At 50.2% G+C, this 27,366-nt stretch overlaps 45 non-coding genes across 45 annotated transcripts; all 45 read left to right on the forward strand.

Annotated features, from left to right (window-relative positions):
- The first annotated feature begins 182 nt into the window (after positions 1–182).
- Positions 183–256, forward strand: Trnan-guu (transfer RNA asparagine (anticodon GUU)). Its single transcript has one exon. It is a non-coding gene; the product is annotated as a tRNA-Asn (tRNA).
- Positions 257–683: 427 nt separating this feature from the next.
- Positions 684–757, forward strand: Trnan-guu (transfer RNA asparagine (anticodon GUU)). Its single transcript has one exon. It is a non-coding gene; the product is annotated as a tRNA-Asn (tRNA).
- Positions 758–1,184: 427 nt separating this feature from the next.
- Positions 1,185–1,258, forward strand: Trnan-guu (transfer RNA asparagine (anticodon GUU)). Its single transcript has one exon. It is a non-coding gene; the product is annotated as a tRNA-Asn (tRNA).
- Positions 1,259–1,947: 689 nt separating this feature from the next.
- Positions 1,948–2,020, forward strand: Trnat-cgu (transfer RNA threonine (anticodon CGU)). Its single transcript has one exon. It is a non-coding gene; the product is annotated as a tRNA-Thr (tRNA).
- A 333-nt stretch (positions 2,021–2,353) lies between these two features.
- Positions 2,354–2,427, forward strand: Trnan-guu (transfer RNA asparagine (anticodon GUU)). Its single transcript has one exon. It is a non-coding gene; the product is annotated as a tRNA-Asn (tRNA).
- A 689-nt stretch (positions 2,428–3,116) lies between these two features.
- On the forward strand, positions 3,117–3,189 carry Trnat-cgu (transfer RNA threonine (anticodon CGU)). The gene has a single exon. It is a non-coding gene; the product is annotated as a tRNA-Thr (tRNA).
- Positions 3,190–3,522: 333 nt separating this feature from the next.
- Positions 3,523–3,596, forward strand: Trnan-guu (transfer RNA asparagine (anticodon GUU)). The gene has a single exon. It is a non-coding gene; the product is annotated as a tRNA-Asn (tRNA).
- A 690-nt stretch (positions 3,597–4,286) lies between these two features.
- Positions 4,287–4,358, forward strand: Trnat-cgu (transfer RNA threonine (anticodon CGU)). Its single transcript has one exon. It is a non-coding gene; the product is annotated as a tRNA-Thr (tRNA).
- Positions 4,359–4,691: 333 nt separating this feature from the next.
- Trnan-guu (transfer RNA asparagine (anticodon GUU)) lies at positions 4,692–4,765 on the forward strand. Its single transcript has one exon. It is a non-coding gene; the product is annotated as a tRNA-Asn (tRNA).
- A 690-nt stretch (positions 4,766–5,455) lies between these two features.
- Positions 5,456–5,527, forward strand: Trnat-cgu (transfer RNA threonine (anticodon CGU)). The gene has a single exon. It is a non-coding gene; the product is annotated as a tRNA-Thr (tRNA).
- Positions 5,528–5,860: 333 nt separating this feature from the next.
- Positions 5,861–5,934, forward strand: Trnan-guu (transfer RNA asparagine (anticodon GUU)). Its single transcript has one exon. It is a non-coding gene; the product is annotated as a tRNA-Asn (tRNA).
- Positions 5,935–6,624: 690 nt separating this feature from the next.
- Trnat-agu (transfer RNA threonine (anticodon AGU)) lies at positions 6,625–6,696 on the forward strand. The gene has a single exon. It is a non-coding gene; the product is annotated as a tRNA-Thr (tRNA).
- A 333-nt stretch (positions 6,697–7,029) lies between these two features.
- Positions 7,030–7,103, forward strand: Trnan-guu (transfer RNA asparagine (anticodon GUU)). Its single transcript has one exon. It is a non-coding gene; the product is annotated as a tRNA-Asn (tRNA).
- Positions 7,104–7,792: 689 nt separating this feature from the next.
- Positions 7,793–7,865, forward strand: Trnat-cgu (transfer RNA threonine (anticodon CGU)). Its single transcript has one exon. It is a non-coding gene; the product is annotated as a tRNA-Thr (tRNA).
- Positions 7,866–8,198: 333 nt separating this feature from the next.
- Positions 8,199–8,272, forward strand: Trnan-guu (transfer RNA asparagine (anticodon GUU)). The gene has a single exon. It is a non-coding gene; the product is annotated as a tRNA-Asn (tRNA).
- A 690-nt stretch (positions 8,273–8,962) lies between these two features.
- On the forward strand, positions 8,963–9,034 carry Trnat-agu (transfer RNA threonine (anticodon AGU)). Its single transcript has one exon. It is a non-coding gene; the product is annotated as a tRNA-Thr (tRNA).
- Positions 9,035–9,367: 333 nt separating this feature from the next.
- Positions 9,368–9,441, forward strand: Trnan-guu (transfer RNA asparagine (anticodon GUU)). Its single transcript has one exon. It is a non-coding gene; the product is annotated as a tRNA-Asn (tRNA).
- Positions 9,442–10,130: 689 nt separating this feature from the next.
- On the forward strand, positions 10,131–10,203 carry Trnat-cgu (transfer RNA threonine (anticodon CGU)). The gene has a single exon. It is a non-coding gene; the product is annotated as a tRNA-Thr (tRNA).
- Positions 10,204–10,536: 333 nt separating this feature from the next.
- Positions 10,537–10,610, forward strand: Trnan-guu (transfer RNA asparagine (anticodon GUU)). Its single transcript has one exon. It is a non-coding gene; the product is annotated as a tRNA-Asn (tRNA).
- A 690-nt stretch (positions 10,611–11,300) lies between these two features.
- Trnat-cgu (transfer RNA threonine (anticodon CGU)) lies at positions 11,301–11,372 on the forward strand. The gene has a single exon. It is a non-coding gene; the product is annotated as a tRNA-Thr (tRNA).
- Positions 11,373–11,705: 333 nt separating this feature from the next.
- On the forward strand, positions 11,706–11,779 carry Trnan-guu (transfer RNA asparagine (anticodon GUU)). Its single transcript has one exon. It is a non-coding gene; the product is annotated as a tRNA-Asn (tRNA).
- Positions 11,780–12,874: 1,095 nt separating this feature from the next.
- Trnan-guu (transfer RNA asparagine (anticodon GUU)) lies at positions 12,875–12,948 on the forward strand. The gene has a single exon. It is a non-coding gene; the product is annotated as a tRNA-Asn (tRNA).
- Positions 12,949–13,638: 690 nt separating this feature from the next.
- Positions 13,639–13,710, forward strand: Trnat-cgu (transfer RNA threonine (anticodon CGU)). The gene has a single exon. It is a non-coding gene; the product is annotated as a tRNA-Thr (tRNA).
- A 333-nt stretch (positions 13,711–14,043) lies between these two features.
- On the forward strand, positions 14,044–14,117 carry Trnan-guu (transfer RNA asparagine (anticodon GUU)). The gene has a single exon. It is a non-coding gene; the product is annotated as a tRNA-Asn (tRNA).
- A 1,095-nt stretch (positions 14,118–15,212) lies between these two features.
- Trnan-guu (transfer RNA asparagine (anticodon GUU)) lies at positions 15,213–15,286 on the forward strand. Its single transcript has one exon. It is a non-coding gene; the product is annotated as a tRNA-Asn (tRNA).
- A 689-nt stretch (positions 15,287–15,975) lies between these two features.
- Positions 15,976–16,048, forward strand: Trnat-cgu (transfer RNA threonine (anticodon CGU)). Its single transcript has one exon. It is a non-coding gene; the product is annotated as a tRNA-Thr (tRNA).
- Positions 16,049–16,382: 334 nt separating this feature from the next.
- Trnan-guu (transfer RNA asparagine (anticodon GUU)) lies at positions 16,383–16,456 on the forward strand. Its single transcript has one exon. It is a non-coding gene; the product is annotated as a tRNA-Asn (tRNA).
- Positions 16,457–17,145: 689 nt separating this feature from the next.
- Trnat-cgu (transfer RNA threonine (anticodon CGU)) lies at positions 17,146–17,218 on the forward strand. The gene has a single exon. It is a non-coding gene; the product is annotated as a tRNA-Thr (tRNA).
- Positions 17,219–17,552: 334 nt separating this feature from the next.
- On the forward strand, positions 17,553–17,626 carry Trnan-guu (transfer RNA asparagine (anticodon GUU)). The gene has a single exon. It is a non-coding gene; the product is annotated as a tRNA-Asn (tRNA).
- A 1,095-nt stretch (positions 17,627–18,721) lies between these two features.
- On the forward strand, positions 18,722–18,795 carry Trnan-guu (transfer RNA asparagine (anticodon GUU)). The gene has a single exon. It is a non-coding gene; the product is annotated as a tRNA-Asn (tRNA).
- Positions 18,796–19,222: 427 nt separating this feature from the next.
- Trnan-guu (transfer RNA asparagine (anticodon GUU)) lies at positions 19,223–19,296 on the forward strand. The gene has a single exon. It is a non-coding gene; the product is annotated as a tRNA-Asn (tRNA).
- A 689-nt stretch (positions 19,297–19,985) lies between these two features.
- Trnat-cgu (transfer RNA threonine (anticodon CGU)) lies at positions 19,986–20,058 on the forward strand. The gene has a single exon. It is a non-coding gene; the product is annotated as a tRNA-Thr (tRNA).
- A 333-nt stretch (positions 20,059–20,391) lies between these two features.
- Positions 20,392–20,465, forward strand: Trnan-guu (transfer RNA asparagine (anticodon GUU)). Its single transcript has one exon. It is a non-coding gene; the product is annotated as a tRNA-Asn (tRNA).
- A 689-nt stretch (positions 20,466–21,154) lies between these two features.
- On the forward strand, positions 21,155–21,227 carry Trnat-cgu (transfer RNA threonine (anticodon CGU)). Its single transcript has one exon. It is a non-coding gene; the product is annotated as a tRNA-Thr (tRNA).
- Positions 21,228–21,560: 333 nt separating this feature from the next.
- Trnan-guu (transfer RNA asparagine (anticodon GUU)) lies at positions 21,561–21,634 on the forward strand. The gene has a single exon. It is a non-coding gene; the product is annotated as a tRNA-Asn (tRNA).
- A 689-nt stretch (positions 21,635–22,323) lies between these two features.
- Positions 22,324–22,396, forward strand: Trnat-cgu (transfer RNA threonine (anticodon CGU)). Its single transcript has one exon. It is a non-coding gene; the product is annotated as a tRNA-Thr (tRNA).
- A 333-nt stretch (positions 22,397–22,729) lies between these two features.
- On the forward strand, positions 22,730–22,803 carry Trnan-guu (transfer RNA asparagine (anticodon GUU)). Its single transcript has one exon. It is a non-coding gene; the product is annotated as a tRNA-Asn (tRNA).
- A 427-nt stretch (positions 22,804–23,230) lies between these two features.
- On the forward strand, positions 23,231–23,304 carry Trnan-guu (transfer RNA asparagine (anticodon GUU)). Its single transcript has one exon. It is a non-coding gene; the product is annotated as a tRNA-Asn (tRNA).
- A 689-nt stretch (positions 23,305–23,993) lies between these two features.
- On the forward strand, positions 23,994–24,066 carry Trnat-cgu (transfer RNA threonine (anticodon CGU)). Its single transcript has one exon. It is a non-coding gene; the product is annotated as a tRNA-Thr (tRNA).
- A 333-nt stretch (positions 24,067–24,399) lies between these two features.
- Trnan-guu (transfer RNA asparagine (anticodon GUU)) lies at positions 24,400–24,473 on the forward strand. Its single transcript has one exon. It is a non-coding gene; the product is annotated as a tRNA-Asn (tRNA).
- A 427-nt stretch (positions 24,474–24,900) lies between these two features.
- Positions 24,901–24,974, forward strand: Trnan-guu (transfer RNA asparagine (anticodon GUU)). Its single transcript has one exon. It is a non-coding gene; the product is annotated as a tRNA-Asn (tRNA).
- Positions 24,975–25,401: 427 nt separating this feature from the next.
- Positions 25,402–25,475, forward strand: Trnan-guu (transfer RNA asparagine (anticodon GUU)). The gene has a single exon. It is a non-coding gene; the product is annotated as a tRNA-Asn (tRNA).
- A 427-nt stretch (positions 25,476–25,902) lies between these two features.
- Trnan-guu (transfer RNA asparagine (anticodon GUU)) lies at positions 25,903–25,976 on the forward strand. Its single transcript has one exon. It is a non-coding gene; the product is annotated as a tRNA-Asn (tRNA).
- Positions 25,977–26,665: 689 nt separating this feature from the next.
- Positions 26,666–26,738, forward strand: Trnat-cgu (transfer RNA threonine (anticodon CGU)). Its single transcript has one exon. It is a non-coding gene; the product is annotated as a tRNA-Thr (tRNA).
- Positions 26,739–27,071: 333 nt separating this feature from the next.
- On the forward strand, positions 27,072–27,145 carry Trnan-guu (transfer RNA asparagine (anticodon GUU)). Its single transcript has one exon. It is a non-coding gene; the product is annotated as a tRNA-Asn (tRNA).
- Positions 27,146–27,366: the final 221 nt, after the last annotated feature.

Consider the following 27,366-nt stretch of genomic DNA (forward strand, 5'->3'; position numbering starts at 1 on the left):
AGCGTATACACCGCGAGTGCCATATGACAGGGCCTCTCTCTCGATGTCGATCTGCATTTGGCGTCTCTTAAGTGTCGGTCTGCAGTAGGCCGCTGTTGGCCGAGCGGCGTGCAGTCGCGAGGTGCCTGCAGAAAGTATACGAGTTGCATTGATAAAGAGAGCAGGAGTGACCGCAAGTCAAGGCCTCCGTGGCGCAATCGGCTAGCGCGTTCGGCTGTTAACCGAAAGGTTGGTGGTTCGAGCCCACCCGGGGGCGAAATCGTTTTAATCGCCACCGAGGTGAAGACATATGTCCACTTTGATAGAGATACACAGCTAGAGTGACAGTTTGGCTGTGTTTGAATGATGCCACACAGCCTTATACACAATCAGCCACGTGACAGTGGAGGTAAAAACATGGCCCTATGCGGACGTTCTACTGTTTTCCTATTCATTCGGCATGTGTGACACTGCAGTAGAGCGACGACCACTACAAAAGATGTATTATTTACATTTCATTTCAGCGTATACACCGCGAGTGCCATATGACAGGGCCTCTCTCTCGATGTCGATCTGCATTTGGCGTCTCTTAAGTGTCGGTCTGCAGTAGGCCGCTGTTGGCCGAGCGGCGTGCAGTCGCGAGGTGCCTGCAGAAAGTATACGAGTTGCATTGATAAAGAGAGCAGGAGTGACCGCAAGTCAAGGCCTCCGTGGCGCAATCGGCTAGCGCGTTCGGCTGTTAACCGAAAGGTTGGTGGTTCGAGCCCACCCGGGGGCGAAATCGTTTTAATCGCCACCGAGGTGAAGACATATGTCCACTTTGATAGAGATACACAGCTAGAGTGACAGTTTGGCTGTGTTTGAATGATGCCACACAGCCTTATACACAATCAGCCACGTGACAGTGGAGGTAAAAACATGGCCCTATGCGGACGTTCTACTGTTTTCCTATTCATTCGGCATGTGTGACACTGCAGTAGAGCGACGACCACTACAAAAGATGTATTATTTACATTTCATTTCAGCGTATACACCGCGAGTGCCATATGACAGGGCCTCTCTCTCGATGTCGATCTGCATTTGGCGTCTCTTAAGTGTCGGTCTGCAGTAGGCCGCTGTTGGCCGAGCGGCGTGCAGTCGCGAGGTGCCTGCAGAAAGTATACGAGTTGCATTGATAAAGAGAGCAGGAGTGACCGCAAGTCAAGGCCTCCGTGGCGCAATCGGCTAGCGCGTTCGGCTGTTAACCGAAAGGTTGGTGGTTCGAGCCCACCCGGGGGCGAAATCGTTTTAATCGCCACCGAGGTGAAGACATATGTCCACTTTGATAGAGATACACAGCTAGAGTGACAGTTTGGCTGTGTTTGAATGATGCCACACAGCCTTATACACAATCAGCCACGTGACAGTGGAGGTAAAAACATGGCCCTATGCGGACGTTCTACTGTTTTCCTATTCATTCGGCATGTGTGACACTGCAGTAGAGCGACGACCACTACAAAAGATGTATTATTTACATTTCATTTCAGCGTATACACCGCGAGTGCCATATGACAGGGCCTCTCTCTCGATGTCGATCTGCATTTGGCGTCTCTTAAGTGTCGGTCTGCAGTAGGCCGCTGTTGGCCGAGCGGCGTGCAGTCGCCTTACATGAAGCCCAATGGGCAACTTCAGTGCCCCTGTGGACGACAGCATACTGTAGCCGGAGAGAGGAGTCGAAAGGCGCGTCTCACAGTAGAGCCACGCTATCCCACAAGCTGTGCACTAGGTCACGTTTTGCGCAGACCGCAAACCTTTGGTGGCTTGACGCTCGTCGTCGATCGTAAGGGTGAAACAGTGAAGAGAGTTGGAAAACGGTAAGGTGGACACCTCCAGCAGCATGTGTGTGTCAAATCCGATATCTGGTCGAGGGCTGTAAGATTCAGTATGATGACGTGACAATTCGGGAGTAGCTCACGAAGGCAAAGCTGCGGCCTTCTTAGCTCAGTGGTAGAGCACTGGTCTCGTAAACCAGGGGTCGTAATTTCGACCCTCACAGAAGTCATTCATTTTTTTAACGTTGCTGCTGAGAGCAGAGCTAGCTCGAGCAGCATCTAACAAATGGCAGTGCACTGAATGAAGGGGAAGTTCTACAACCGAGAAAGAAAGCTCTACTTGCATCAGACGTTTACTGAATGTGTAGGCGGAACACTGTTTTGTATGCATTTTGTAGTAGAATGTCATGCTTGGCGATGTCATTCGTTTATGAGCTCCGCTACAGTGAGCATGCACGTTATCCATGTGAAGAGGCGTAAGCAGATACTACCATTCTGCGAGGTGCCTGCAGAAAGTATACGAGTTGCATTGATAAAGAGAGCAGGAGTGACCGCAAGTCAAGGCCTCCGTGGCGCAATCGGCTAGCGCGTTCGGCTGTTAACCGAAAGGTTGGTGGTTCGAGCCCACCCGGGGGCGAAATCGTTTTAATCGCCACCGAGGTGAAGACATATGTCCACTTTGATAGAGATACACAGCTAGAGTGACAGTTTGGCTGTGTTTGAATGATGCCACACAGCCTTATACACAATCAGCCACGTGACAGTGGAGGTAAAAACATGGCCCTATGCGGACGTTCTACTGTTTTCCTATTCATTCGGCATGTGTGACACTGCAGTAGAGCGACGACCACTACAAAAGATGTATTATTTACATTTCATTTCAGCGTATACACCGCGAGTGCCATATGACAGGGCCTCTCTCTCGATGTCGATCTGCATTTGGCGTCTCTTAAGTGTCGGTCTGCAGTAGGCCGCTGTTGGCCGAGCGGCGTGCAGTCGCCTTACATGAAGCCCAATGGGCAACTTCAGTGCCCCTGTGGACGACAGCATACTGTAGCCGGAGAGAGGAGTCGAAAGGCGCGTCTCACAGTAGAGCCACGCTATCCCACAAGCTGTGCACTAGGTCACGTTTTGCGCAGACCGCAAACCTTTGGTGGCTTGACGCTCGTCGTCGATCGTAAGGGTGAAACAGTGAAGAGAGTTGGAAAACGGTAAGGTGGACACCTCCAGCAGCATGTGTGTGTCAAATCCGATATCTGGTCGAGGGCTGTAAGATTCAGTATGATGACGTGACAATTCGGGAGTAGCTCACGAAGGCAAAGCTGCGGCCTTCTTAGCTCAGTGGTAGAGCACTGGTCTCGTAAACCAGGGGTCGTAATTTCGACCCTCACAGAAGTCATTCATTTTTTTAACGTTGCTGCTGAGAGCAGAGCTAGCTCGAGCAGCATCTAACAAATGGCAGTGCACTGAATGAAGGGGAAGTTCTACAACCGAGAAAGAAAGCTCTACTTGCATCAGACGTTTACTGAATGTGTAGGCGGAACACTGTTTTGTATGCATTTTGTAGTAGAATGTCATGCTTGGCGATGTCATTCGTTTATGAGCTCCGCTACAGTGAGCATGCACGTTATCCATGTGAAGAGGCGTAAGCAGATACTACCATTCTGCGAGGTGCCTGCAGAAAGTATACGAGTTGCATTGATAAAGAGAGCAGGAGTGACCGCAAGTCAAGGCCTCCGTGGCGCAATCGGCTAGCGCGTTCGGCTGTTAACCGAAAGGTTGGTGGTTCGAGCCCACCCGGGGGCGAAATCGTTTTAATCGCCACCGAGGTGAAGACATATGTCCACTTTGATAGAGATACACAGCTAGAGTGACAGTTTGGCTGTGTTTGAATGATGCCACACAGCCTTATACACAATCAGCCACGTGACAGTGGAGGTAAAAACATGGCCCTATGCGGACGTTCTACTGTTTTCCTATTCATTCGGCATGTGTGACACTGCAGTAGAGCGACGACCACTACAAAAGATGTATTATTTACATTTCATTTCAGCGTATACACCGCGAGTGCCATATGACAGGGCCTCTCTCTCGATGTCGATCTGCATTTGGCGTCTCTTAAGTGTCGGTCTGCAGTAGGCCGCTGTTGGCCGAGCGGCGTGCAGTCGCCTTACATGAAGCCCAATGGGCAACTTCAGTGCCCCTGTGGACGACAGCATACTGTAGCCGGAGAGAGGAGTCGAAAGGCGCGTCTCACAGTAGAGCCACGCTATCCCACAAGCTGTGCACTAGGTCACGTTTTGCGCAGACCGCAAACCTTTGGTGGCTTGACGCTCGTCGTCGATCGTAAGGGTGAAACAGTGAAGAGAGTTGGAAAACGGTAAGGTGGACACCTCCAGCAGCATGTGTGTGTCAAATCCGATATCTGGTCGAGGGCTGTAAGATTCAGTATGATGACGTGACAATTCGGGAGTAGCTCACGAAGGCAAAGCTGCGGCCTTCTTAGCTCAGTGGTAGAGCACTGGTCTCGTAAACCAGGGGTCGTAATTTCGACCCTCACAGAAGGCATACATTTTTTTAACGTTGCTGCTGAGAGCAGAGCTAGCTCGAGCAGCATCTAACAAATGGCAGTGCACTGAATGAAGGGGAAGTTCTACAACCGAGAAAGAAAGCTCTACTTGCATCAGACGTTTACTGAATGTGTAGGCGGAACACTGTTTTGTATGCATTTTGTAGTAGAATGTCATGCTTGGCGATGTCATTCGTTTATGAGCTCCGCTACAGTGAGCATGCACGTTATCCATGTGAAGAGGCGTAAGCAGATACTACCATTCTGCGAGGTGCCTGCAGAAAGTATACGAGTTGCATTGATAAAGAGAGCAGGAGTGACCGCAAGTCAAGGCCTCCGTGGCGCAATCGGCTAGCGCGTTCGGCTGTTAACCGAAAGGTTGGTGGTTCGAGCCCACCCGGGGGCGAAATCGTTTTAATCGCCACCGAGGTGAAGACATATGTCCACTTTGATAGAGATACACAGCTAGAGTGACAGTTTGGCTGTGTTTGAATGATGCCACACAGCCTTATACACAATCAGCCACGTGACAGTGGAGGTAAAAACATGGCCCTATGCGGACGTTCTACTGTTTTCCTATTCATTCGGCATGTGTGACACTGCAGTAGAGCGACGACCACTACAAAAGATGTATTATTTACATTTCATTTCAGCGTATACACCGCGAGTGCCATATGACAGGGCCTCTCTCTCGATGTCGATCTGCATTTGGCGTCTCTTAAGTGTCGGTCTGCAGTAGGCCGCTGTTGGCCGAGCGGCGTGCAGTCGCCTTACATGAAGCCCAATGGGCAACTTCAGTGCCCCTGTGGACGACAGCATACTGTAGCCGGAGAGAGGAGTCGAAAGGCGCGTCTCACAGTAGAGCCACGCTATCCCACAAGCTGTGCACTAGGTCACGTTTTGCGCAGACCGCAAACCTTTGGTGGCTTGACGCTCGTCGTCGATCGTAAGGGTGAAACAGTGAAGAGAGTTGGAAAACGGTAAGGTGGACACCTCCAGCAGCATGTGTGTGTCAAATCCGATATCTGGTCGAGGGCTGTAAGATTCAGTATGATGACGTGACAATTCGGGAGTAGCTCACGAAGGCAAAGCTGCGGCCTTCTTAGCTCAGTGGTAGAGCACTGGTCTCGTAAACCAGGGGTCGTAATTTCGACCCTCACAGAAGGCATACATTTTTTTAACGTTGCTGCTGAGATTAGAGCTAGCTCGAGCAGCATCTAACAAATGGCAGTGCACTGAATGAAGGGGAAGTTCTACAACCGATAAAGAAAGCTCTACTTGCATCAGAGGTTTACTGAATGTGTAGGCGGAACACTGTTTTGTATGCATTTTGTAGTAGAATGTCATGCTTGGCGATGTCATTCGTTTATGAGCTCCGCTACAGTGAGCATGCACGTTATCCATGTGAAGAGGCGTAAGCAGATACTACCATTCTGCGAGGTGCCTGCAGAAAGTATACGAGTTGCATTGATAAAGAGAGCAGGAGTGACCGCAAGTCAAGGCCTCCGTGGCGCAATCGGCTAGCGCGTTCGGCTGTTAACCGAAAGGTTGGTGGTTCGAGCCCACCCGGGGGCGAAATCGTTTTAATCGCCACCGAGGTGAAGACATATGTCCACTTTGATAGAGATACACAGCTAGAGTGACAGTTTGGCTGTGTTTGAATGATGCCACACAGCCTTATACACAATCAGCCACGTGACAGTGGAGGTAAAAACATGGCCCTATGCGGACGTTCTACTGTTTTCCTATTCATTCGGCATGTGTGACACTGCAGTAGAGCGACGACCACTACAAAAGATGTATTATTTACATTTCATTTCAGCGTATACACCGCGAGTGCCATATGACAGGGCCTCTCTCTCGATGTCGATCTGCATTTGGCGTCTCTTAAGTGTCGGTCTGCAGTAGGCCGCTGTTGGCCGAGCGGCGTGCAGTCGCCTTACATGAAGCCCAATGGGCAACTTCAGTGCCCCTGTGGACGACAGCATACTGTAGCCGGAGAGAGGAGTCGAAAGGCGCGTCTCACAGTAGAGCCACACTATCCCACAAGCTGTGCACTAGGTCACGTTTTGCGCAGACCGCAAACCTTTGGTGGCTTGACGCTCGTCGTCGATCGTAAGGGTGAAACAGTGAAGAGAGTTGGAAAACGGTAAGGTGGACACCTCCAGCAGCATGTGTGTGTCAAATCCGATATCTGGTCGAGGGCTGTAAGATTCAGTATGATGACGTGACAATTCGGGAGTAGCTCACGAAGGCAAAGCTGCGGCCTTCTTAGCTCAGTGGTAGAGCACTGGTCTAGTAAACCAGGGGTCGTAATTTCGACCCTCACAGAAGGCATACATTTTTTTAACGTTGCTGCTGAGATTAGAGCTAGCTCGAGCAGCATCTAACAAATGGCAGTGCACTGAATGAAGGGGAAGTTCTACAACCGAGAAAGAAAGCTCTACTTGCATCAGAGGTTTACTGAATGTGTAGGCGGAACACTGTTTTGTATGCATTTTGTAGTAGAATGTCATGCTTGGCGATGTCATTCGTTTATGAGCTCCGCTACAGTGAGCATGCACGTTATCCATGTGAAGAGGCGTAAGCAGATACTACCATTCTGCGAGGTGCCTGCAGAAAGTATACGAGTTGCATTGATAAAGAGAGCAGGAGTGACCGCAAGTCAAGGCCTCCGTGGCGCAATCGGCTAGCGCGTTCGGCTGTTAACCGAAAGGTTGGTGGTTCGAGCCCACCCGGGGGCGAAATCGTTTTAATCGCCACCGAGGTGAAGACATATGTCCACTTTGATAGAGATACACAGCTAGAGTGACAGTTTGGCTGTGTTTGAATGATGCCACACAGCCTTATACACAATCAGCCACGTGACAGTGGAGGTAAAAACATGGCCCTATGCGGACGTTCTACTGTTTTCCTATTCATTCGGCATGTGTGACACTGCAGTAGAGCGACGACCACTACAAAAGATGTATTATTTACATTTCATTTCAGCGTATACACCGCGAGTGCCATATGACAGGGCCTCTCTCTCGATGTCGATCTGCATTTGGCGTCTCTTAAGTGTCGGTCTGCAGTAGGCCGCTGTTGGCCGAGCGGCGTGCAGTCGCCTTACATGAAGCCCAATGGGCAACTTCAGTGCCCCTGTGGACGACAGCATACTGTAGCCGGAGAGAGGAGTCGAAAGGCGCGTCTCACAGTAGAGCCACGCTATCCCACAAGCTGTGCACTAGGTCACGTTTTGCGCAGACCGCAAACCTTTGGTGGCTTGACGCTCGTCGTCGATCGTAAGGGTGAAACAGTGAAGAGAGTTGGAAAACGGTAAGGTGGACACCTCCAGCAGCATGTGTGTGTCAAATCCGATATCTGGTCGAGGGCTGTAAGATTCAGTATGATGACGTGACAATTCGGGAGTAGCTCACGAAGGCAAAGCTGCGGCCTTCTTAGCTCAGTGGTAGAGCACTGGTCTCGTAAACCAGGGGTCGTAATTTCGACCCTCACAGAAGTCATACATTTTTTTAACGTTGCTGCTGAGAGCAGAGCTAGCTCGAGCAGCATCTAACAAATGGCAGTGCACTGAATGAAGGGGAAGTTCTACAACCGAGAAAGAAAGCTCTACTTGCATCAGACGTTTACTGAATGTGTAGGCGGAACACTGTTTTGTATGCATTTTGTAGTAGAATGTCATGCTTGGCGATGTCATTCGTTTATGAGCTCCGCTACAGTGAGCATGCACGTTATCCATGTGAAGAGGCGTAAGCAGATACTACCATTCTGCGAGGTGCCTGCAGAAAGTATACGAGTTGCATTGATAAAGAGAGCAGGAGTGACCGCAAGTCAAGGCCTCCGTGGCGCAATCGGCTAGCGCGTTCGGCTGTTAACCGAAAGGTTGGTGGTTCGAGCCCACCCGGGGGCGAAATCGTTTTAATCGCCACCGAGGTGAAGACATATGTCCACTTTGATAGAGATACACAGCTAGAGTGACAGTTTGGCTGTGTTTGAATGATGCCACACAGCCTTATACACAATCAGCCACGTGACAGTGGAGGTAAAAACATGGCCCTATGCGGACGTTCTACTGTTTTCCTATTCATTCGGCATGTGTGACACTGCAGTAGAGCGACGACCACTACAAAAGATGTATTATTTACATTTCATTTCAGCGTATACACCGCGAGTGCCATATGACAGGGCCTCTCTCTCGATGTCGATCTGCATTTGGCGTCTCTTAAGTGTCGGTCTGCAGTAGGCCGCTGTTGGCCGAGCGGCGTGCAGTCGCCTTACATGAAGCCCAATGGGCAACTTCAGTGCCCCTGTGGACGACAGCATACTGTAGCCGGAGAGAGGAGTCGAAAGGCGCGTCTCACAGTAGAGCCACACTATCCCACAAGCTGTGCACTAGGTCACGTTTTGCGCAGACCGCAAACCTTTGGTGGCTTGACGCTCGTCGTCGATCGTAAGGGTGAAACAGTGAAGAGAGTTGGAAAACGGTAAGGTGGACACCTCCAGCAGCATGTGTGTGTCAAATCCGATATCTGGTCGAGGGCTGTAAGATTCAGTATGATGACGTGACAATTCGGGAGTAGCTCACGAAGGCAAAGCTGCGGCCTTCTTAGCTCAGTGGTAGAGCACTGGTCTAGTAAACCAGGGGTCGTAATTTCGACCCTCACAGAAGGCATACATTTTTTTAACGTTGCTGCTGAGATTAGAGCTAGCTCGAGCAGCATCTAACAAATGGCAGTGCACTGAATGAAGGGGAAGTTCTACAACCGAGAAAGAAAGCTCTACTTGCATCAGAGGTTTACTGAATGTGTAGGCGGAACACTGTTTTGTATGCATTTTGTAGTAGAATGTCATGCTTGGCGATGTCATTCGTTTATGAGCTCCGCTACAGTGAGCATGCACGTTATCCATGTGAAGAGGCGTAAGCAGATACTACCATTCTGCGAGGTGCCTGCAGAAAGTATACGAGTTGCATTGATAAAGAGAGCAGGAGTGACCGCAAGTCAAGGCCTCCGTGGCGCAATCGGCTAGCGCGTTCGGCTGTTAACCGAAAGGTTGGTGGTTCGAGCCCACCCGGGGGCGAAATCGTTTTAATCGCCACCGAGGTGAAGACATATGTCCACTTTGATAGAGATACACAGCTAGAGTGACAGTTTGGCTGTGTTTGAATGATGCCACACAGCCTTATACACAATCAGCCACGTGACAGTGGAGGTAAAAACATGGCCCTATGCGGACGTTCTACTGTTTTCCTATTCATTCGGCATGTGTGACACTGCAGTAGAGCGACGACCACTACAAAAGATGTATTATTTACATTTCATTTCAGCGTATACACCGCGAGTGCCATATGACAGGGCCTCTCTCTCGATGTCGATCTGCATTTGGCGTCTCTTAAGTGTCGGTCTGCAGTAGGCCGCTGTTGGCCGAGCGGCGTGCAGTCGCCTTACATGAAGCCCAATGGGCAACTTCAGTGCCCCTGTGGACGACAGCATACTGTAGCCGGAGAGAGGAGTCGAAAGGCGCGTCTCACAGTAGAGCCACGCTATCCCACAAGCTGTGCACTAGGTCACGTTTTGCGCAGACCGCAAACCTTTGGTGGCTTGACGCTCGTCGTCGATCGTAAGGGTGAAACAGTGAAGAGAGTTGGAAAACGGTAAGGTGGACACCTCCAGCAGCATGTGTGTGTCAAATCCGATATCTGGTCGAGGGCTGTAAGATTCAGTATGATGACGTGACAATTCGGGAGTAGCTCACGAAGGCAAAGCTGCGGCCTTCTTAGCTCAGTGGTAGAGCACTGGTCTCGTAAACCAGGGGTCGTAATTTCGACCCTCACAGAAGTCATACATTTTTTTAACGTTGCTGCTGAGAGCAGAGCTAGCTCGAGCAGCATCTAACAAATGGCAGTGCACTGAATGAAGGGGAAGTTCTACAACCGAGAAAGAAAGCTCTACTTGCATCAGACGTTTACTGAATGTGTAGGCGGAACACTGTTTTGTATGCATTTTGTAGTAGAATGTCATGCTTGGCGATGTCATTCGTTTATGAGCTCCGCTACAGTGAGCATGCACGTTATCCATGTGAAGAGGCGTAAGCAGATACTACCATTCTGCGAGGTGCCTGCAGAAAGTATACGAGTTGCATTGATAAAGAGAGCAGGAGTGACCGCAAGTCAAGGCCTCCGTGGCGCAATCGGCTAGCGCGTTCGGCTGTTAACCGAAAGGTTGGTGGTTCGAGCCCACCCGGGGGCGAAATCGTTTTAATCGCCACCGAGGTGAAGACATATGTCCACTTTGATAGAGATACACAGCTAGAGTGACAGTTTGGCTGTGTTTGAATGATGCCACACAGCCTTATACACAATCAGCCACGTGACAGTGGAGGTAAAAACATGGCCCTATGCGGACGTTCTACTGTTTTCCTATTCATTCGGCATGTGTGACACTGCAGTAGAGCGACGACCACTACAAAAGATGTATTATTTACATTTCATTTCAGCGTATACACCGCGAGTGCCATATGACAGGGCCTCTCTCTCGATGTCGATCTGCATTTGGCGTCTCTTAAGTGTCGGTCTGCAGTAGGCCGCTGTTGGCCGAGCGGCGTGCAGTCGCCTTACATGAAGCCCAATGGGCAACTTCAGTGCCCCTGTGGACGACAACATACTGTAGCCGGAGAGAGGAGTCGAAAGGCGCGTCTCACAGTAGAGCCACACTATCCCACAAGCTGTGCACTAGGTCACGTTTTGCGCAGACCGCAAACCTTTGGTGGCTTGACGCTCGTCGTCGATCGTAAGGGTGAAACAGTGAAGAGAGTTGGAAAACGGTAAGGTGGACACCTCCAGCAGCATGTGTGTGTCAAATCCGATATCTGGTCGAGGGCTGTAAGATTCAGTATGATGACGTGACAATTCGGGAGTAGCTCACGAAGGCAAAGCTGCGGCCTTCTTAGCTCAGTGGTAGAGCACTGGTCTCGTAAACCAGGGGTCGTAATTTCGACCCTCACAGAAGGCATACATTTTTTTAACGTTGCTGCTGAGATTAGAGCTAGCTCGAGCAGCATCTAACAAATGGCAGTGCACTGAATGAAGGGGAAGTTCTACAACCGAGAAAGAAAGCTCTACTTGCATCAGAGGTTTACTGAATGTGTAGGCGGAACACTGTTTTGTATGCATTTTGTAGTAGAATGTCATGCTTGGCGATGTCATTCGTTTATGAGCTCCGCTACAGTGAGCATGCACGTTATCCATGTGAAGAGGCGTAAGCAGATACTACCATTCTGCGAGGTGCCTGCAGAAAGTATACGAGTTGCATTGATAAAGAGAGCAGGAGTGACCGCAAGTCAAGGCCTCCGTGGCGCAATCGGCTAGCGCGTTCGGCTGTTAACCGAAAGGTTGGTGGTTCGAGCCCACCCGGGGGCGAAATCGTTTTAATCGCCACCGAGGTGAAGACATATGTCCACTTTGATAGAGATACACAGCTAGAGTGACAGTTTGGCTGTGTTTGAATGATGCCACACAGCCTTATACACAATCAGCCACGTGACAGTGGAGGTAAAAACATGGCCCTATGCGGACGTTCTACTGTTTTCCTATTCATTCGGCATGTGTGACACTGCAGTAGAGCGACGACCACTACAAAAGATGTATTATTCACATTTCATTTCAGCGTATACACCGCGAGTGCCATATGACAGGGCCTCTCTCTCGATGTCGATCTGCATTTGGCGTCTCTTAAGTGTCGGTCTGCAGTAGGCCGCTGTTGGCCGAGCGGCGTGCAGTCGCCTTACATGAAGCCCAATGGGCAACTTCAGTGCCCCTGTGGACGACAGCATACTGTAGCCGGAGAGAGGAGTCGAAAGGCGCGTCTCACAGTAGAGCCACGCTATCCCACAAGCTGTGCACTAGGTCACGTTTTGCGCAGACCGCAAACCTTTGGTGGCTTGACGCTCGTCGTCGATCGTAAGGGTGAAACAGTGAAGAGAGTTGGAAAACGGTAAGGTGGACACCTCCAGCAGCATGTGTGTGTCAAATCCGATATCTGGTCGAGGGCTGTAAGATTCAGTATGATGACGTGACAATTCGGGAGTAGCTCACGAAGGCAAAGCTGCGGCCTTCTTAGCTCAGTGGTAGAAAACTGGTCTCGTAAACCAGGGGTCGTAATTTCGACCCTCACAGAAGGCATACATTTTTTTAACGTTGCTGCTGAGAGCAGAGCTAGCTCGAGCAGCATCTAACAAATGGCAGTGCACTGAATGAAGGGGAAGTTCTACAACCGAGAAAGAAAGCTCTACTTGCATCAGACGTTTACTGAATGTGTAGGCGGAACACTGTTTTGTATGCATTTTGTAGTAGAATGTCATGCTTGGCGATGTCATTCGTTTATGAGCTCCGCTACAGTGAGCATGCACGTTATCCATGTGAAGAGGCGTAAGCAGATACTACCATTCTGCGAGGTGCCTGCAGAAAGTATACGAGTTGCATTGATAAAGAGAGCAGGAGTGACCGCAAGTCAAGGCCTCCGTGGCGCAATCGGCTAGCGCGTTCGGCTGTTAACCGAAAGGTTGGTGGTTCGAGCCCACCCGGGGGCGAAATCGTTTTAATCGCCACCGAGGTGAAGACATATGTCCACTTTGATAGAGATACACAGCTAGAGTGACAGTTTGGCTGTGTTTGAATGATGCCACACAGCCTTATACACAATCAGCCACGTGACAGTGGAGGTAAAAACATGGCCCTATGCGGACGTTCTACTGTTTTCCTATTCATTCGGCATGTGTGACACTGCAGTAGAGCGACGACCACTACAAAAGATGTATTATTTACATTTCATTTCAGCGTATACACCGCGAGTGCCATATGACAGGGCCTCTCTCTCGATGTCGATCTGCATTTGGCGTCTCTTAAGTGTCGGTCTGCAGTAGGCCGCTGTTGGCCGAGCGGCGTGCAGTCGCCTTACATGAAGCCCAATGGGCAACTTCAGTGCCCCTGTGGACGACAGCATACTGTAGCCGGAGAGAGGAGTCGAAAGGCGCGTCTCACAGTAGAGCCACACTATCCCACAAGCTGTGCACTAGGTCACGTTTTGCGCAGACCGCAAACCTTTGGTGGCTTGACGCTCGTCGTCGATCGTAAGGGTGAAACAGTGAAGAGAGTTGGAAAACGGTAAGGTGGACACCTCCAGCAGCATGTGTGTGTCAAATCCGATATCTGGTCGAGGGCTGTAAGATTCAGTATGATGACGTGACAATTCGGGAGTAGCTCACGAAGGCAAAGCTGCGGCCTTCTTAGCTCAGTGGTAGAGCACTGGTCTCGTAAACCAGGGGTCGTAATTTCGACCCTCACAGAAGGCATACATTTTTTTAACGTTGCTGCTGAGATTAGAGCTAGCTCGAGCAGCATCTAACAAATGGCAGTGCACTGAATGAAGGGGAAGTTCTACAACCGAGAAAGAAAGCTCTACTTGCATCAGAGGTTTACTGAATGTGTAGGCGGAACACTGTTTTGTATGCATTTTGTAGTAGAATGTCATGCTTGGCGATGTCATTCGTTTATGAGCTCCGCTACAGTGAGCATGCACGTTATCCATGTGAAGAGGCGTAAGCAGATACTACCATTCTGCGAGGTGCCTGCAGAAAGTATACGAGTTGCATTGATAAAGAGAGCAGGAGTGACCGCAAGTCAAGGCCTCCGTGGCGCAATCGGCTAGCGCGTTCGGCTGTTAACCGAAAGGTTGGTGGTTCGAGCCCACCCGGGGGCGAAATCGTTTTAATCGCCACCGAGGTGAAGACATATGTCCACTTTGATAGAGATACACAGCTAGAGTGACAGTTTGGCTGTGTTTGAATGATGCCACACAGCCTTATACACAATCAGCCACGTGACAGTGGAGGTAAAAACATGGCCCTATGCGGACGTTCTACTGTTTTCCTATTCATTCGGCATGTGTGACACTGCAGTAGAGCGACGACCACTACAAAAGATGTATTATTCACATTTCATTTCAGCGTATACACCGCGAGTGCCATATGACAGGGCCTCTCTCTCGATGTCGATCTGCATTTGGCGTCTCTTAAGTGTCGGTCTGCAGTAGGCCGCTGTTGGCCGAGCGGCGTGCAGTCGCCTTACATGAAGCCCAATGGGCAACTTCAGTGCCCCTGTGGACGACAGCATACTGTAGCCGGAGAGAGGAGTCGAAAGGCGCGTCTCACAGTAGAGCCACGCTATCCCACAAGCTGTGCACTAGGTCACGTTTTGCGCAGACCGCAAACCTTTGGTGGCTTGACGCTCGTCGTCGATCGTAAGGGTGAAACAGTGAAGAGAGTTGGAAAACGGTAAGGTGGACACCTCCAGCAGCATGTGTGTGTCAAATCCGATATCTGGTCGAGGGCTGTAAGATTCAGTATGATGACGTGACAATTCGGGAGTAGCTCACGAAGGCAAAGCTGCGGCCTTCTTAGCTCAGTGGTAGAAAACTGGTCTCGTAAACCAGGGGTCGTAATTTCGACCCTCACAGAAGGCATACATTTTTTTAACGTTGCTGCTGAGAGCAGAGCTAGCTCGAGCAGCATCTAACAAATGGCAGTGCACTGAATGAAGGGGAAGTTCTACAACCGAGAAAGAAAGCTCTACTTGCATCAGACGTTTACTGAATGTGTAGGCGGAACACTGTTTTGTATGCATTTTGTAGTAGAATGTCATGCTTGGCGATGTCATTCGTTTATGAGCTCCGCTACAGTGAGCATGCACGTTATCCATGTGAAGAGGCGTAAGCAGATACTACCATTCTGCGAGGTGCCTGCAGAAAGTATACGAGTTGCATTGATAAAGAGAGCAGGAGTGATCGCAAGTCAAGGCCTCCGTGGAGCAATCGGCTAGCGCGTTCGGCTGTTAACCGAAAGGTTGGTGGTTCGAGCCCACCCGGGGGCGAAATCGTTTTAATCGCCACCGAGGTGAAGACATATGTCCACCTTGATTGAGATACACAGCTAGAGTGACAGTTTGGCTGTGTTTGAATGATGCCACACAGCCTTATACATAATCAGCCACGTGACAGTGGAGGTAAAAACATGGCCCTATGCGGACGTTCTACTGTTTTCCTATTCATTCGGCATGTGTGACACTGCAGTAGAGCGACGACCACTACAAAAGATGTATTATTTACATTTCATTTCAGCGTATACACCGCGAGTGCCATATGACAGGGCCTCTCTCTCGATGTCGATCTGCATTTGGCGTCTCTTAAGTGTCGGTCTGCAGTAGGCCGGTGTTGGCCGAGCGGCGTGCAGTCGCCTTACATGAAGCCCAATGGGCAACTTCAGTGCCCCTGTGGACGACAGCATACTGTAGCCGGAGAGAGGAGTCGAAAGGCGCGTCTCACAGTAGAGCCACGCTATCCCACAAGCTGTGCACTAGGTCACGTTTTGCGCAGACCGCAAACCTTTGGTGGCTTGACGCTCGTCGTCGATCGTAAGGGTGAAACAGTGAAGAGAGTTGGAAAACGGTAAGGTGGACACCTCCAGCAGCATGTGTGTGTCAAATCCGATATCTGGTCGAGGGCTGTAAGATTCAGTATGATGACGTGACAATTCGGGAGTAGCTCACGAAGGCAAAGCTGCGGCCTTCTTAGCTCAGTGGTAGAGCACTGGTCTCGTAAACCAGGGGTCGTAATTTCGACCCTCACAGAAGTCATACATTTTTTTTAACGTTGCTGCTGAGAGCAGAGCTAGCTCGAGCAGCATCTAACAAATGGCAGTGCACTGAATGAAGGGGAAGTTCTACAACCGAGAAAGAAAGCTCTACTTGCATCAGACGTTTACTGAATGTGTAGGCGGAACACTGTTTTGTATGCATTTTGTAGTAGAATGTCATGCTTGGCGATGTCATTCGTTTATGAGCTCCGCTACAGTGAGCATGCACGTTATCCATGTGAAGAGGCGTAAGCAGATACTACCATTCTGCGAGGTGCCTGCAGAAAGTATACGAGTTGCATTGATAAAGAGAGCAGGAGTGACCGCAAGTCAAGGCCTCCGTGGCGCAATCGGCTAGCGCGTTCGGCTGTTAACCGAAAGGTTGGTGGTTCGAGCCCACCCGGGGGCGAAATCGTTTTAATCGCCACCGAGGTGAAGACATATGTCCACTTTGATAGAGATACACAGCTAGAGTGACAGTTTGGCTGTGTTTGAATGATGCCACACAGCCTTATACATAATCAGCCACGTGACAGTGGAGGTAAAAACATGGCCCTATGCGGACGTTCTACTGTTTTCCTATTCATTCGGCATGTGTGACACTGCAGTAGAGCGACGACCACTACAAAAGATGTATTATTTACATTTCATTTCAGCGTATACACCGCGAGTGCCATATGACAGGGCCTCTCTCTCGATGTCGATCTGCATTTGGCGTCTCTTAAGTGTCGGTCTGCAGTAGGCCGGTGTTGGCCAAGCGGCGTGCAGTCGCCTTACATGAAGCCCAATGGGCAACTTCAGTGCCCCTGTGGACGACAGCATACTGTAGCCGGAGAGAGGAGTCGAAAGGCGCGTCTCACAGTAGAGCCACGCTATCCCACAAGCTGTGCACTAGGTCACGTTTTGCGCAGACCGCAAACCTTTGGTGGCTTGACGCTCGTCGTCGATCGTAAGGGTGAAACAGTGAAGAGAGTTGGAAAACGGTAAGGTGGACACCTCCAGCAGCATGTGTGTGTCAAATCCGATATCTGGTCGAGGGCTGTAAGATTCAGTATGATGACGTGACAATTCGGGAGTAGCTCACGAAGGCAAATCTGCGGCCTTCTTAGCTCAGTGGTAGAGCACTGGTCTCGTAAACCAGGGGTCGTAATTTCGACCCTCACAGAAGTCATACATTTTTTTTAACGTTGCTGCTGAGAGCAGAGCTAGCTCGAGCAGCATCTAACAAATGGCAGTGCACTGAATGAAGGGGAAGTTCTACAACCGAGAAAGAAAGCTCTACTTGCATCAGACGTTTACTGAATGTGTAGGCGGAACACTGTTTTGTATGCATTTTGTAGTAGAATGTCATGCTTGGCGATGTCATTCGTTTATGAGCTCCGCTACAGTGAGCATGCACGTTATCCATGTGAAGAGGCGTAAGCAGATACTACCATTCTGCGAGGTGCCTGCAGAAAGTATACGAGTTGCATTGATAAAGAGAGCAGGAGTGACCGCAAGTCAAGGCCTCCGTGGCGCAATCGGCTAGCGCGTTCGGCTGTTAACCGAAAGGTTGGTGGTTCGAGCCCACCCGGGGGCGAAATCGTTTTAATCGCCACCGAGGTGAAGACATATGTCCACTTTGATAGAGATACACAGCTAGAGTGACAGTTTGGCTGTGTTTGAATGATGCCACACAGCCTTATACACAATCAGCCACGTGACAGTGGAGGTAAAAACATGGCCCTATGCGGACGTTCTACTGTTTTCCTATTCATTCGGCATGTGTGACACTGCAGTAGAGCGACGACCACTACAAAAGATGTATTATTTACATTTCATTTCAGCGTATACACCGCGAGTGCCATATGACAGGGCCTCTCTCTCGATGTCGATCTGCATTTGGCGTCTCTTAAGTGTCGGTCTGCAGTAGGCCGCTGTTGGCCGAGCGGCGTGCAGTCGCCTTACATGAAGCCCAATGGGCAACTTCAGTGCCCCTGTGGACGACAGCATACTGTAGCCGGAGAGAGGAGTCGAAAGGCGCGTCTCACAGTAGAGCCACGCTATCCCACAAGCTGTGCACTAGGTCACGTTTTGCGCAGACCGCAAACCTTTGGTGGCTTGACGCTCGTCGTCGATCGTAAGGGTGAAACAGTGAAGAGAGTTGGAAAACGGTAAGGTGGACACCTCCAGCAGCATGTGTGTGTCAAATCCGATATCTGGTCGAGGGCTGTAAGATTCAGTATGATGACGTGACAATTCGGGAGTAGCTCACGATGGCAAAGCTGCGGCCTTCTTAGCTCAGTGGTAGAAAACTGGTCTCGTAAACCAGGGGTCGTAATTTCGACCCTCACAGAAGGCATACATTTTTTTAACGTTGCTGCTGAGAGCAGAGCTAGCTCGAGCAGCATCTAACAAATGGCAGTGCACTGAATGAAGGGGAAGTTCTACAACCGAGAAAGAAAGCTCTACTTGCATCAGACGTTTACTGAATGTGTAGGCGGAACACTGTTTTGTATGCATTTTGTAGTAGAATGTCATGCTTGGCGATGTCATTCGTTTATGAGCTCCGCTACAGTGAGCATGCACGTTATCCATGTGAAGAGGCGTAAGCAGATACTACCATTCTGCGAGGTGCCTGCAGAAAGTATACGAGTTGCATTGATAAAGAGAGCAGGAGTGATCGCAAGTCAAGGCCTCCGTGGAGCAATCGGCTAGCGCGTTCGGCTGTTAACCGAAAGGTTGGTGGTTCGAGCCCACCCGGGGGCGAAATCGTTTTAATCGCCACCGAGGTGAAGACATATGTCCACTTTGATAGAGATACACAGCTAGAGTGACAGTTTGGCTGTGTTTGAATGATGCCACACAGCCTTATACACAATCAGCCACGTGACAGTGGAGGTAAAAACATGGCCCTATGCGGACGTTCTACTGTTTTCCTATTCATTCGGCATGTGTGACACTGCAGTAGAGCGACGACCACTACAAAAGATGTATTATTTACATTTCATTTCAGCGTATACACCGCGAGTGCCATATGACAGGGCCTCTCTCTCGATGTCGATCTGCATTTGGCGTCTCTTAAGTGTCGGTCTGCAGTAGGCCGCTGTTGGCCGAGCGGCGTGCAGTCGCGAGGTGCCTGCAGAAAGTATACGAGTTGCATTGATAAAGAGAGCAGGAGTGACCGCAAGTCAAGGCCTCCGTGGCGCAATCGGCTAGCGCGTTCGGCTGTTAACCGAAAGGTTGGTGGTTCGAGCCCACCCGGGGGCGAAATCGTTTTAATCGCCACCGAGGTGAAGACATATGTCCACTTTGATAGAGATACACAGCTAGAGTGACAGTTTGGCTGTGTTTGAATGATGCCACACAGCCTTATACACAATCAGCCACGTGACAGTGGAGGTAAAAACATGGCCCTATGCGGACGTTCTACTGTTTTCCTATTCATTCGGCATGTGTGACACTGCAGTAGAGCGACGACCACTACAAAAGATGTATTATTTACATTTCATTTCAGCGTATACACCGCGAGTGCCATATGACAGGGCCTCTCTCTCGATGTCGATCTGCATTTGGCGTCTCTTAAGTGTCGGTCTGCAGTAGGCCGCTGTTGGCCGAGCGGCGTGCAGTCGCCGTACATGAAGCCCAATGGGCAACTTCAGTGCCCCTGTGGACGACAGCATACTGTAGCCGGAGAGAGGAGTCGAAAGGCGCGTCTCACAGTAGAGCCACGCTATCCCACAAGCTGTGCACTAGGTCACGTTTTGCGCAGACCGCAAACCTTTGGTGGCTTGACGCTCGTCGTCGATCGTAAGGGTGAAACAGTGAAGAGAGTTGGAAAACGGTAAGGTGGACACCTCCAGCAGCATGTGTGTGTCAAATCCGATATCTGGTCGAGGGCTGTAAGATTCAGTATGATGACGTGACAATTCGGGAGTAGCTCACGAAGGCAAATCTGCGGCCTTCTTAGCTCAGTGGTAGAGCACTGGTCTCGTAAACCAGGGGTCGTAATTTCGACCCTCACAGAAGTCATACATTTTTTTAACGTTGCTGCTGAGAGCAGAGCTAGCTCGAGCAGCATCTAACAAATGGCAGTGCACTGAATGAAGGGGAAGTTCTACAACCGAGAAAGAAAGCTCTACTTGCATCAGACGTTTACTGAATGTGTAGGCGGAACACTGTTTTGTATGCATTTTGTAGTAGAATGTCATGCTTGGCGATGTCATTCGTTTATGAGCTCCGCTACAGTGAGCATGCACGTTATCCATGTGAAGAGGCGTAAGCAGATACTACCATTCTGCGAGGTGCCTGCAGAAAGTATACGAGTTGCATTGATAAAGAGAGCAGGAGTGACCGCAAGTCAAGGCCTCCGTGGCGCAATCGGCTAGCGCGTTCGGCTGTTAACCGAAAGGTTGGTGGTTCGAGCCCACCCGGGGGCGAAATCGTTTTAATCGCCACCGAGGTGAAGACATATGTCCACTTTGATAGAGATACACAGCTAGAGTGACAGTTTGGCTGTGTTTGAATGATGCCACACAGCCTTATACACAATCAGCCACGTGACAGTGGAGGTAAAAACATGGCCCTATGCGGACGTTCTACTGTTTTCCTATTCATTCGGCATGTGTGACACTGCAGTAGAGCGACGACCACTACAAAAGATGTATTATTTACATTTCATTTCAGCGTATACACCGCGAGTGCCATATGACAGGGCCTCTCTCTCGATGTCGATCTGCATTTGGCGTCTCTTAAGTGTCGGTCTGCAGTAGGCCGCTGTTGGCCGAGCGGCGTGCAGTCGCCTTACATGAAGCCCAATGGGCAACTTCAGTGCCCCTGTGGACGACAGCATACTGTAGCCGGAGAGAGGAGTCGAAAGGCGCGTCTCACAGTAGAGCCACGCTATCCCACAAGCTGTGCACTAGGTCACGTTTTGCGCAGACCGCAAACCTTTGGTGGCTTGACGCTCGTCGTCGATCGTAAGGGTGAAACAGTGAAGAGAGTTGGAAAACGGTAAGGTGGACACCTCCAGCAGCATGTGTGTGTCAAATCCGATATCTGGTCGAGGGCTGTAAGATTCAGTATGATGACGTGACAATTCGGGAGTAGCTCACGAAGGCAAAGCTGCGGCCTTCTTAGCTCAGTGGTAGAGCACTGGTCTCGTAAACCAGGGGTCGTAATTTCGACCCTCACAGAAGTCATACATTTTTTTAACGTTGCTGCTGAGAGCAGAGCTAGCTCGAGCAGCATCTAACAAATGGCAGTGCACTGAATGAAGGGGAAGTTCTACAACCGAGAAAGAAAGCTCTACTTGCATCAGACGTTTACTGAATGTGTAGGCGGAACACTGTTTTGTATGCATTTTGTAGTAGAATGTCATGCTTGGCGATGTCATTCGTTTATGAGCTCCGCTACAGTGAGCATGCACGTTATCCATGTGAAGAGGCGTAAGCAGATACTACCATTCTGCGAGGTGCCTGCAGAAAGTATACGAGTTGCATTGATAAAGAGAGCAGGAGTGACCGCAAGTCAAGGCCTCCGTGGCGCAATCGGCTAGCGCGTTCGGCTGTTAACCGAAAGGTTGGTGGTTCGAGCCCACCCGGGGGCGAAATCGTTTTAATCGCCACCGAGGTGAAGACATATGTCCACTTTGATAGAGATACACAGCTAGAGTGACAGTTTGGCTGTGTTTGAATGATGCCACACAGCCTTATACACAATCAGCCACGTGACAGTGGAGGTAAAAACATGGCCCTATGCGGACGTTCTACTGTTTTCCTATTCATTCGGCATGTGTGACACTGCAGTAGAGCGACGACCACTACAAAAGATGTATTATTTACATTTCATTTCAGCGTATACACCGCCAGTGCCATATGACAGGGCCTCTCTCTCGATGTCGATCTGCATTTGGCGTCTCTTAAGTGTCGGTCTGCAGTAGGCCGCTGTTGGCCGAGCGGCGTGCAGTCGCCTTACATGAAGCCCAATGGGCAACTTCAGTGCCCCTGTGGACGACAGCATACTGTAGCCGGAGAGAGGAGTCGAAAGGCGCGTCTCACAGTAGAGCCACGCTATCCCACAAGCTGTGCACTAGGTCACGTTTTGCGCAGACCGCAAACCTTTGGTGGCTTGACGCTCGTCGTCGATCGTAAGGGTGAAACAGTGAAGAGAGTTGGAAAACGGTAAGGTGGACACCTCCAGCAGCATGTGTGTGTCAAATCCGATATCTGGTCGAGGGCTGTAAGATTCAGTATGATGACGTGACAATTCGGGAGTAGCTCACGAAGGCAAAGCTGCGGCCTTCTTAGCTCAGTGGTAGAGCACTGGTCTCGTAAACCAGGGGTCGTAATTTCGACCCTCACAGAAGTCATACATTTTTTTAACGTTGCTGCTGAGAGCAGAGCTAGCTCGAGCAGCATCTAACAAATGGCAGTGCACTGAATGAAGGGGAAGTTCTACAACCGAGAAAGAAAGCTCTACTTGCATCAGACGTTTACTGAATGTGTAGGCGGAACACTGTTTTGTATGCATTTTGTAGTAGAATGTCATGCTTGGCGATGTCATTCGTTTATGAGCTCCGCTACAGTGAGCATGCACGTTATCCATGTGAAGAGGCGTAAGCAGATACTACCATTCTGCGAGGTGCCTGCAGAAAGTATACGAGTTGCATTGATAAAGAGAGCAGGAGTGACCGCAAGTCAAGGCCTCCGTGGCGCAATCGGCTAGCGCGTTCGGCTGTTAACCGAAAGGTTGGTGGTTCGAGCCCACCCGGGGGCGAAATCGTTTTAATCGCCACCGAGGTGAAGACATATGTCCACTTTGATAGAGATACACAGCTAGAGTGACAGTTTGGCTGTGTTTGAATGATGCCACACAGCCTTATACACAATCAGCCACGTGACAGTGGAGGTAAAAACATGGCCCTATGCGGACGTTCTACTGTTTTCCTATTCATTCGGCATGTGTGACACTGCAGTAGAGCGACGACCACTACAAAAGATGTATTATTTACATTTCATTTCAGCGTATACACCGCGAGTGCCATATGACAGGGCCTCTCTCTCGATGTCGATCTGCATTTGGCGTCTCTTAAGTGTCGGTCTGCAGTAGGCCGCTGTTGGCCGAGCGGCGTGCAGTCGCGAGGTGCCTGCAGAAAGTATACGAGTTGCATTGATAAAGAGAGCAGGAGTGACCGCAAGTCAAGGCCTCCGTGGCGCAATCGGCTAGCGCGTTCGGCTGTTAACCGAAAGGTTGGTGGTTCGAGCCCACCCGGGGGCGAAATCGTTTTAATCGCCACCGAGGTGAAGACATATGTCCACTTTGATAGAGATACACAGCTAGAGTGACAGTTTGGCTGTGTTTGAATGATGCCACACAGCCTTATACACAATCAGCCACGTGACAGTGGAGGTAAAAACATGGCCCTATGCGGACGTTCTACTGTTTTCCTATTCATTCGGCATGTGTGACACTGCAGTAGAGCGACGACCACTACAAAAGATGTATTATTTACATTTCATTTCATCGTATACACCGCGAGTGCCATATGACAGGGCCTCTCTCTCGATGTCGATCTGCATTTGGCGTCTCTTAAGTGTCGGTCTGCAGTAGGCCGCAGTTGGCCGAGCGGCGTGCAGTCGCCTTACATGAAGCCCAATGGGCAACTTCAGTGCCCCTGTGGACGACAGCATACTGTAGCCGGAGAGAGGAGTCGAAAGGCGCGTCTCACAGTAGAGCCACGCTATCCCACAAGCTGTGCACTAGGTCACGTTTTGCGCAGACCGCAAACCTTTGGTGGCTTGACGCTCGTCGTCGATCGTAAGGGTGAAACAGTGAAGAGAGTTGGAAAACGGTAAGGTGGACACCTCCAGCAGCATGTGTGTGTCAAATCCGATATCTGGTCGAGGGCTGTAAGATTCAGTATGATGACGTGACAATTCGGGAGTAGCTCACGAAGGCAAAGCTGCGGCCTTCTTAGCTCAGTGGTAGAGCACTGGTCTCGTAAACCAGGGGTCGTAATTTCGACCCTCACAGAAGTCATACATTTTTTTAACGTTGCTGCTGAGAGCAGAGCTAGCTCGAGCAGCATCTAACAAATGGCAGTGCACTGAATGAAGGGGAAGTTCTACAACCGAGAAAGAAAGCTCTACTTGCATCAGACGTTTACTGAATGTGTAGGCGGAACACTGTTTTGTATGCATTTTGTAGTAGAATGTCATGCTTGGCGATGTCATTCGTTTATGAGCTCCGCTACAGTGAGCATGCACGTTATCCATGTGAAGAGGCGTAAGCAGATACTACCATTCTGCGAGGTGCCTGCAGAAAGTATACGAGTTGCATTGATAAAGAGAGCAGGAGTGACCGCAAGTCAAGGCCTCCGTGGCGCAATCGGCTAGCGCGTTCGGCTGTTAACCGAAAGGTTGGTGGTTCGAGCCCACCCGGGGGCGAAATCGTTTTAATCGCCACCGAGGTGAAGACATATGTCCACTTTGATAGAGATACACAGCTAGAGTGACAGTTTGGCTGTGTTTGAATGATGCCACACAGCCTTATACACAATCAGCCACGTGACAGTGGAGGTAAAAACATGGCCCTATGCGGACGTTCTACTGTTTTCCTATTCATTCGGCATGTGTGACACTGCAGTAGAGCGACGACCACTACAAAAGATGTATTATTTACATTTCATTTCAGCGTATACACCGCGAGTGCCATATGACAGGGCCTCTCTCTCGATGTCGATCTGCATTTGGCGTCTCTTAAGTGTCGGTCTGCAGTAGGCCGCTGTTGGCCGAGCGGCGTGCAGTCGCGAGGTGCCTGCAGAAAGTATACGAGTTGCATTGATAAAGAGAGCAGGAGTGACCGCAAGTCAAGGCCTCCGTGGCGCAATCGGCTAGCGCGTTCGGCTGTTAACCGAAAGGTTGGTGGTTCGAGCCCACCCGGGGGCGAAATCGTTTTAATCGCCACCGAGGTGAAGACATATGTCCACTTTGATAGAGATACACAGCTAGAGTGACAGTTTGGCTGTGTTTGAATGATGCCACACAGCCTTATACACAATCAGCCACGTGACAGTGGAGGTAAAAACATGGCCCTATGCGGACGTTCTACTGTTTTCCTATTCATTCGGCATATGTGACACTGCAGTAGAGCGACGACCACTACAAAAGATGTATTATTTACATTTCATTTCAGCGTATACACCGCGAGTGCCATATGACAGGGCCTCTCTCTCGATGTCGATCTGCATTTGGCGTCTCTTAAGTGTCGGTCTGCAGTAGGCCGCTGTTGGCCGAGCGGCGTGCAGTCGCGAGGTGCCTGCAGAAAGTATACGAGTTGCATTGATAAAGAGAGCAGGAGTGACCGCAAGTCAAGGCCTCCGTGGCGCAATCGGCTAGCGCGTTCGGCTGTTAACCGAAAGGTTGGTGGTTCGAGCCCACCCGGGGGCGAAATCGTTTTAATCGCCACCGAGGTGAAGACATATGTCCACTTTGATAGAGATACACAGCTAGAGTGACAGTTTGGCTGTGTTTGAATGATGCCACACAGCCTTATACACAATCAGCCACGTGACAGTGGAGGTAAAAACATGGCCCTATGCGGACGTTCTACTGTTTTCCTATTCATTCGGCATGTGTGACACTGCAGTAGAGCGACGACCACTACAAAAGATGTATTATTTACATTTCATTTCAGCGTATACACCGCGAGTGCCATATGACAGGGCCTCTCTCTCGATGTCGATCTGCATTTGGCGTCTCTTAAGTGTCGGTCTGCAGTAGGCCGCTGTTGGCCGAGCGGCGTGCAGTCGCGAGGTGCCTGCAGAAAGTATACGAGTTGCATTGATAAAGAGAGCAGGAGTGACCGCAAGTCAAGGCCTCCGTGGCGCAATCGGCTAGCGCGTTCGGCTGTTAACCGAAAGGTTGGTGGTTCGAGCCCACCCGGGGGCGAAATCGTTTTAATCGCCACCGAGGTGAAGACATATGTCCACTTTGATAGAGATACACAGCTAGAGTGACAGTTTGGCTGTGTTTGAATGATGCCACACAGCCTTATACACAATCAGCCACGTGACAGTGGAGGTAAAAACATGGCCCTATGCGGACGTTCTACTGTTTTCCTATTCATTCGGCATGTGTGACACTGCAGTAGAGCGACGACCACTACAAAAGATGTATTATTTACATTTCATTTCAGCGTATACACCGCGAGTGCCATATGACAGGGCCTCTCTCTCGATGTCGATCTGCATTTGGCGTCTCTTAAGTGTCGGTCTGCAGTAGGCCGCTGTTGGCCGAGCGGCGTGCAGTCGCCTTACATGAAGCCCAATGGGCAACTTCAGTGCCCCTGTGGACGACAGCATACTGTAGCCGGAGAGAGGAGTCGAAAGGCGCGTCTCACAGTAGAGCCACGCTATCCCACAAGCTGTGCACTAGGTCACGTTTTGCGCAGACCGCAAACCTTTGGTGGCTTGACGCTCGTCGTCGATCGTAAGGGTGAAACAGTGAAGAGAGTTGGAAAACGGTAAGGTGGACACCTCCAGCAGCATGTGTGTGTCAAATCCGATATCTGGTCGAGGGCTGTAAGATTCAGTATGATGACGTGACAATTCGGGAGTAGCTCACGAAGGCAAAGCTGCGGCCTTCTTAGCTCAGTGGTAGAGCACTGGTCTCGTAAACCAGGGGTCGTAATTTCGACCCTCACAGAAGTCATACATTTTTTTAACGTTGCTGCTGAGAGCAGAGCTAGCTCGAGCAGCATCTAACAAATGGCAGTGCACTGAATGAAGGGGAAGTTCTACAACCGAGAAAGAAAGCTCTACTTGCATCAGACGTTTACTGAATGTGTAGGCGGAACACTGTTTTGTATGCATTTTGTAGTAGAATGTCATGCTTGGCGATGTCATTCGTTTATGAGCTCCGCTACAGTGAGCATGCACGTTATCCATGTGAAGAGGCGTAAGCAGATACTACCATTCTGCGAGGTGCCTGCAGAAAGTATACGAGTTGCATTGATAAAGAGAGCAGGAGTGACCGCAAGTCAAGGCCTCCGTGGCGCAATCGGCTAGCGCGTTCGGCTGTTAACCGAAAGGTTGGTGGTTCGAGCCCACCCGGGGGCGAAATCGTTTTAATCGCCACCGAGGTGAAGACATATGTCCACTTTGATAGAGATACACAGCTAGAGTGACAGTTTGGCTGTGTTTGAATGATGCCACACAGCCTTATACACAATCAGCCACGTGACAGTGGAGGTAAAAACATGGCCCTATGCGGACGTTCTACTGTTTTCCTATTCATTCGGCATGTGTGACACTGCAGTAGAGCGACGACCACTACAAAA

Source organism: Schistocerca cancellata, unplaced genomic scaffold (assembly GCF_023864275.1).
Source record: "Schistocerca cancellata isolate TAMUIC-IGC-003103 unplaced genomic scaffold, iqSchCanc2.1 HiC_scaffold_827, whole genome shotgun sequence".
Taxonomy (NCBI): domain Eukaryota; kingdom Metazoa; phylum Arthropoda; class Insecta; order Orthoptera; family Acrididae; genus Schistocerca; species Schistocerca cancellata.